At 28.1% G+C, this 8,315-nt stretch overlaps 1 protein-coding gene across 1 annotated transcript in view; it reads right to left on the reverse strand.

Annotated features, from left to right (window-relative positions):
- Positions 1–7,847, reverse strand: part of LOC106687915 (ABC transporter G family member 23) — a gene marked incomplete in the record, with an annotated part of 85,194 nt that extends 77,347 nt beyond the window's left edge. Inside the window, 1 exon segment of the mRNA XM_067045066.1 lies at positions 7,576–7,847.
- Positions 7,848–8,315: the final 468 nt, after the last annotated feature.

Genomic DNA, 8,315 nt, shown 5'->3' on the forward strand with positions numbered 1-8,315 from the left:
TAACACCAGCGCCCCACCCGGTGCGTTGGCAACACTACGTAAGGATACGTATTCATTTGATTTAGTTTTTTCTTTTAGGATAGGTTTATTAAATTCATAAATAATGTACCTCTATCTATATGCACCATAAACTTGTACAATAATCAGTCTTCATGCCATCTTCCTCCCTACGTTTCAGTCTACCCATAGGACGTTGTCCTACGACCTTACCCATCTTATTCTCCCATATAAACTGAATTATATTCACCGAGTCCAATAAGTAATTAATAACAAAGAAAAATTAATTTTATTTAAGGGTAAAGTCTGAAACGATGCAATAAGAATTGTACATACTAATATTTATGAAATTAAAAAAAAAAAAATTCGATGAAATAAATATTTCTTTTTCAATATCTCGTCTGGAATATTGGATTTAAAATCTATTTGATTTTACTTTGCTGGAGTCTGCCTGGATACAATTGTTCTAGTGGACCAGAGCTTACTTAGCAAAAAAAACTAAAAGATAATTGCAATTGTATTTAATTAATAAGTGGATTTATCATACATATTGTTAATTAATTTTATAAATATAGTATTAATTAAAAGCAGATTTGTATCACGTCTAGTGGAAGATGTTTTTTCATCTAAGTCTATTTAGTATGAATTCTTTTGAAGAATGTACAATCTCTAAAAGAATTTCATAAAAAAGTAAATAGAAAAAACCGGTCACTCAAGTACACAAAGCGATTGTTTACCAAGCCTTGTCTATGGCGGTGCTAGAATTTAGAATTCTCTATTCGTGGGATAGGATACACTGGTTTGGCCTTCATCCACATTCACGCCTCCGGCCGTAGTTCTTTTGTCGTTTTAGCACCTCACGATCCTTTAGTTAAATAAATAACAGAGAAAACTAAACATGTAGGCAATGTTAGGCTGTTCTCGAATTGTAATTGGATATATAATTCATTAAAGGATGCCGACTGCCAATTTACGTATTGTTTTTTATATCGCGAGGCATTACAAAATATTTAATTCACCTACGTTTTTAAAAAACGATTTTATTAAAATAAGGTATTAAATATTTATAATATTCAAAAATAATAATACATACTATATTACCAGGGGTCATATATTTATCAAAGTAGCGATTTCTAGGAAAAAAAGCCACTGAACTTCATGAATATTGTATTCATAATGAAACAGACAATTAGACGAGTAGTTAGTAGGATTGGTTTTGAAAAAAGACAAATTAAGAGATAGGATTGGTTTTGAAAAAAAAAGACAAATTCAGGACTGAAACGTTACCCACATGAACACAATATGTATGAAGTTTTGTAGTTTTTTTTTTTTTTAATTTCGATGCTTCGTTCTGAAGGTCTGAAATAAGTCAAATTTTTTTCGGAGGACTATTGTGAGTTTTAACTTTTTTTAAATATATTTTTATTGATATTTACAACTGTAAATGTACCCTTAGTTAGGTAAAAATCTGGCGGTCCAGCGTGATTCTGACCAAATCACCTCCTTGTACAACCGTTGGTCTAGTAACAGTACTTCCTTACAAAGTACTGAACCACTGACCATTCATGGATTGTAGCGGTACAGATTTTAATTTTTTTTTTAAATGTACATAAAAATACATCTAGTAAATTTGATGTAGGTTTATATATAATGTAGAGATACAGGCATGTAGAGAAACCCATTGATAGCAGTATAATATAATTATCATATATAATTTTAATCATAAATAAGCACTATAATATATAATTTTCTATAACAGAAAGTCTCGAGGCCATAATCCTTTCAGGCGTCTCGGAGGATAGTCAGAAATGGAAGAGAATGGTTAGGGATTTCATAATGGAAGGGTTGATATCTGGTTCGGGCTAGATCGGTAACATATGAAACATTAAGGTCATTTTGTATGTTTTATTTTTGACAAAGTAAGGAGTATTGAAGATTTTACGAAGGAATTCGATGGTTTAGTGGAGCCTCAAAGCTCAACTCCGTCATACATCAATCAGCCTTGTTATAAGTTTAGACCATTTGTCTAGTAAGTGTTGTATTAGTCCGAACGGAAGTGCAGTTTCCTGCCTTTTCGGTCTTGTATTAGTCGTTAGTCCAGATATAGTCCAAGGTAGCGAATCTGTTCGACAGAGGTAAGAGCAGCATTATTAAAGGTTACTATAGGGCAGTCTGTACTTTTGAAAAGTAAAATTACTATTTCCATAACATTAAAAAAAAATTATCAGCAAATATTTCAAAAATTCAATTTTCGAATCAGTGCATTTCACTTGCAAACCAACTAGAAAGGGTTTAAATATATATATAAACAACTTAGAATTTTTCTTTACTTCTTTTTAGAAAAAAAAATTGTTTTTAATTGATTTTTTTTTTATATGAAATGCTATATAAAGATAAGGAAAAAGATGTATTAAATATTTACCATTTAACTCAAAGTACAATATATAAGAACTACTGCAACGTTCTTCATATTGCAAAATCTGTAAGCCAGACTTGACATATTTATTTATCTGTTTACATATCGTTTAAGAAAGAGGAAACAACAGCTAGCTAGAATGATCTCTTGCATATTCTTTGTATATTATTAAGGGGGTTGTTAACGAAATTATCTTTCCATCAATTGTATACTTCAAACTACGACACCTTTCTTTTTCAAAAGCGTAGGTGTAATGAACTAATCGTGGACATTTGTGCAACCTACTAATACCTCCAGCTCATGAGCGTATCCAGGAATGTCTATTTCTAGACATTCTAATTGTATGTCTTCTAATAAAAAATCACTTTGTAAATTGATTAGTTTTTGATCGAATAATCAATTAGGTTATTTAAAAATATTTCAGCGGATCCTGTATTGGTTACTAATAAATTTGACATGTTTGCAAACAGGAAACTCGTTAAAAAGATAATATTATATTTTTTTGTTTATTTTTAAGTAAGTAACATTCGTGATTTTGTTTCAGTCGTTATTGATAGACTTAAAAACTGAAATTTTAAACCAACTTGGTGAAACATGGTGCAAAAGTAATGTCGGATTGTGAAGAAAATTCAATTTTTTTGTTTTTCATAGCAATGCAAAAAATTATGTTTTTAAGGCAGATTAATTTTCATTCATTTTTTTCAAGTCCCTAAACCTCAAGCCAATAAACCAAAATCCTTTTATAATTCATGGTAATGCTAAACAAAAAATACTTAAAAATTAAATTACTAATCTGATTATCAAAAATAAAAAAAAAAAAATTTTCTCCCATATAACATTTAGAATATCAAACACTAATAAAAATTTATTAGGTAATGATGAAAAAAATATCAATAATAAAATGAATATAATAATAAAGAATATAGCTTATAAAACAGGAATTATTGCTCTATAAACCATATGAACCTTGATAAGAAACAAATAAAAAAAAACCGAAATATCTTGTATAAAGATGGTATGTATGAATAAATAAAAAATTATTTCTCTTAAATAAGTGAAGAATTATTAAATTAAATAAAAAATCGTTAATGAAATTAAATAAAGATGTTAAATACATGAATAGATGTTAAAATAAATGCGCATAAGAAATACAGATTGTTTGTTAGTATTAGTTATGATATAAATACTAGCAGTTCCTGATCAGTCGTTTTGTATTTTTGATATTGAGAAAAACCAAAATCAATTTTAAGACACTAGTTAATTTCCATAAACACTCTTAGGCAGGTTGCAATTATTTTACAGGAACCGCAAATTATACACTTCAAAGTCATTATAGTTTATATTTTTCTTTTCTCAACAGGAAACGAGTTCACCTAAGAAAAGGAAAGAACTTTACTAAAAATAAAACCATTACAATAAATACAAGACCACTTTGCAATGTAAGCTGCCAGAATATTTAGGATGATGGCGTGAGGTGTACAAAGTAAACATAACATAAATTAAATTATATGGCTCGGAAGCATCGAAATGATAATGAAGAACTTTTCGACTAAGGGGGTCGTCTACCTGAAAATTGCTATAGCGCTCAAGATCAAGATTCACTAGAGATAGCAATATATAAATAAAGCAATAGGGTTCTTGCAAAAATGATTTCCTCTGTTATCAAAATATTTTACGAAGAAAGTCATGAATAAAAAATGATCATACTATTGTATAAATTATCATACATACGTACACATATCACAAAATCTAAAGTGTAGTAAAATGAATACTTGAGATTAGTTGGTAGACAAAAAGTAACCGAATTTCTCAAATCAGTGAATAAGAACATATAATACAGATTAACAATCAAAGATGAACAATCAATTATGGTTACATATATTTTCTTTCTCTCAATTTTCTTTTCCTTTCCATATTTAAATTATTATTAACTAATATGTTCATACTTCTTTGCATTATATCACTTCATTTTTATTTTATTTCCTTAATTATGTTATTTTACCCACTTTTTCAATTACCTATGTATACATTTCACTTCCCGCTTCTCTCGTCACTTCATTTTATTAATTCTATTCTGTAAAATTATTCATTTTATGTCATTCTGTTTATATCTTCTTTTTTATTTTCTATACTTATTGTGGTTGTTATCTTGTTCTGTTCTTAGCCCTGAAGAAGGCTAGAAACTCTAGCCGAAACGTTGGCACAATTAAATAGGTTACACCAATTTATTTGTGTTTCCTTTTTGACCGCACCCCAATCATCTTCTCGTGGATGAACAATCATTCAAATGAATGATTTTTAAATAAAAAACTAAAATTTAAATTATAAGATTTATAAATATAAATAGATCAAACAAATTAAAGGATAAATTAGTTATTTTTTAAAAACATTAAAATTTCCTTGTAACAACATTTAAATGACAATAATGATGTTTTTTTTCCATTTTTGTAATTATTAGAAACAAAAAAACTGTAAATTTTTTGTAAGTTCCATTTTTTTTTATTTTCTGTTATTACTATTAGTACAGGACAAAAATGACCTTTGAAAATTACATTCAAAAATGAGTGGTTGAAGAGCCCAAAATAAAAAGTTTTTGTAATTATTATTGTTTTATTGTTTTTTCAACATGACTTTTTAATAATTTAGTTTCCTTTTCTGCAGATTTTGTATCCACGTAGATGTTAATTTTAATAACTTTTAGAGATAATGAACGTATCACACAGTATTAGGTATAGATTCTACGCTATCCTAAATATTTTAAAACTTATAAAATTCATTTCACATTCAACGAATCATTTCATGATTTCTTACCGATTTACACTATTCTATCAATGGTTAAACAAAATATTTTGTCTGAAATATGAGAATATAGAAAACGAGAACATCTTGGAACAGCATTTGCGAATTAAAATAGGTTTAACAAATAGTATATAGAACTTAGGTTTTTTGAAAATGGCTCCCCGTTGAACCTTTTAATAAAAAATTACTGATTTACACAAATACATCAGTCTTTAGAAATCACCAACAGCTAGAGCCAAAAACTGATCCAAAGCCGGAAGAGACGCAGATAACTTTCACATACCTAAAATGCCACGGAAATTGATTTCGTCTCTTTAGCAGGAGAAATAAATATAAGGAATATTTAAATAGTGCTAAAAATAAACTTGCCAGTAATAAAAAATGTTTCAAGTTATTATAAAGAATAAAAGGAAATCCTATTGGAGTTGTGAAGTAAACAATGTTTCGATGTGCCGTGAAAAAGAAAAACATCCTTCAGGAGCGATTTGCATACTGCATATATCACCTAAGCTCCTTATAAAGTCTGACTAAGTTTTATTCGATCTGCTTTGAGATAAACAAACATAAATAAAATATAGTTAACAAGACCTTCAATATTGTTATGCTTGATTGTGAAGGTATTGAAGCCTAGCGTTTAATTCAGGTGGCTTATACGAGTAGAACCAAGTAAATAATACTACAGTACAGTAAGTAATAATATAGTAGTTTTGTTGTCCTGATGACATTGTTATTAAGCTATATCATTAAAAAAAGATAATCCGAGATTCCTTAACAATTTGTTAAATTATGCGATAGTTAAATTAATTATTTATGTAGAAAAAATATATAAATTTAAATAATTAATGAGCTCAAATGGAAATTAATAAAGTATTATTCCGGAATTCTTAGTAATACTTTTAAATTTTAATATTTCTTTGTGAATTATCCTCGCTAATTATTTATTATATTGTTTGTTTTGTATTAAAATACCACAAAGAATTTAGTCCACCAAGTAAAAAATAAATAAATAAAAATTATATGATGATTTCCGATACTAAACCTTAAGTAAATTTGAACCCTCAACGTGATAAGTGGGTCTGATCCATAGCTATAGGATCTCTTTATTTATTTTACAATTTGGTGATCGGAACTAATTTACTTTTTAGGTTGTATCATCCATTTCCAAATAAATAAATAAGTACAGTAATAAATACAACATATTGAACGTGTGATTTTATATTAAAAGTAGACGAATAAATATAATTGAACCCGACAAACAATTAAAAATACAAATAATAATTTTTTAATGCAGTTTTATTTATTGCAAGAATTTGGGCGTGAGAAATAATATGAAATTTTAGAGAATGATGTTATTACATGAGAAAAGAGAGTGAAAAAAATAGCTTGGGAACTGATTTTTTACGTTAGCTACCACAAAAAAAAAAAAAGCAAAATAAAAACAACCAAGAATATAGTTTTAATTGATTATATATATTTTTAAAACTCGTAACAAGTTGGCTATGTGTTAAAGAACAGTTCACACGCAAAACTCATGGATTTTTTATACGAAAACCTCGGCAGAAAATAAAAAACACAATATTGACAAGTAGTACGAAATTCTAGTGATCTATTCCCAGATTGTTGTAATTTAAAAAATGAATAAAATATATATATATAGACTATATTAGCTATAATCTTCGTATGAGTTGGGAAAAAAATTCGGGTTATTATAAAAAATGAACAAAAATTATAATATTAATATTTTTTATAAATCTTAACACCTAATTTCTGTCTTAGGAAAAATATTTTAAGCAATATTCAAAACCGACCCAAAGTGTATGTTATTAATTCTTGATCCGAACTGAGAATTATTTATTATAATTTGAAATAACTATATGAAAATTATAAATGCGATGTATTGAATTAATTACTAATATTTTAATAATTGTGATAAGTCTACATTGACATAATTTGGAGCTAAAATTAGCATCCCCTTTTATCACGATTTTCTGAATATAGATTTGATTATTACTATTGGCTTCTGATCCCATATATGTTGTGGAAAACCAAGAAAAAATATTTATATATATTTTTTGTTTTAAATAAATGAGCGTTGTTTAGACTTTATTTATACTGTTTAATTTTGATGTTTGTCATGGTTGATTTACTACAAATCTTACCTTAGAACTAAATTTATTAAATTTTTAGATATAGAATGGGGTATACTGTAGAAAACTGTAATAATGATAAAGTCAAATGAACTGATGTTTCAATCAGTCAGGAAATAAAAGAAAGTAAATCAAACACTAAGTAAATAAAAAATATAGGGAATAAGAAAAATATTATTTAAGCTATTATAAAAATTCATTCAGTGCATAACATACCTTTTCTGAAGGGGTAGTACAAGGGAAAATGTGAGAACAGTTGTTTGATCTTTACAAATAATGATAAAGAAAACAAACGATTTTCACTATTTTATGACCAAGAGAAAACTTTATCACGACGAAAATTTCAAACGAAAAATTATTATTAATAAAAGAAATGTGATAGAAGTTTTCTTAGTCGATATTACGCCACCTGCTTGCTGTAGGTCGCGAAAGTAGTGCTCCGGAAGCACGGCTATGTCTGTACTGCGGCTCAGAGACTGGACTCCACTTGGACGGACCAAGGTCACCCTCCCTACCTGGGCTCCGTTCCTAACCCGGGCTGTCCGTGGGCCGAGGGGGTCTCATGAGAGCTTTTCTGTATAAAAAGGATTATAGCATAAAGGATCAGAGAGGGAAAAAAATAAGTTTTTTTCTCCTTTGAGAGGTACAAATTTCTATGTACCGTCGTTTTATATTGCAAAGGTTTTCGTAATGATACAAAATACAGACGATACAAGGAGAAGTAACGAAGGGCTTTTAAAGTGAAGAAAAGTGAAATACTCTTTGAAAACCATGAAGCTGTCCAGTTAGTTTCATTAACATTAAATAAAATAAATATAAGTATAAAATTCGTTTTTTCTTATTAAGTTTTGTAGGAGGCACACAAAAGCCATTGAGAGCAAAAGTGACATAAATTAAACTTTGAGTTGTTAAGATATTAACAACTTTAGATATTAACTCAGTTCGATAATGTTAAT

This window comes from Halyomorpha halys, unplaced genomic scaffold (assembly GCF_000696795.3).
Source record: "Halyomorpha halys isolate HHAL.00 unplaced genomic scaffold, Hhal_1.1 Scaffold1025.1, whole genome shotgun sequence".
Taxonomy (NCBI): Eukaryota; Metazoa; Arthropoda; class Insecta; order Hemiptera; family Pentatomidae; genus Halyomorpha; species Halyomorpha halys.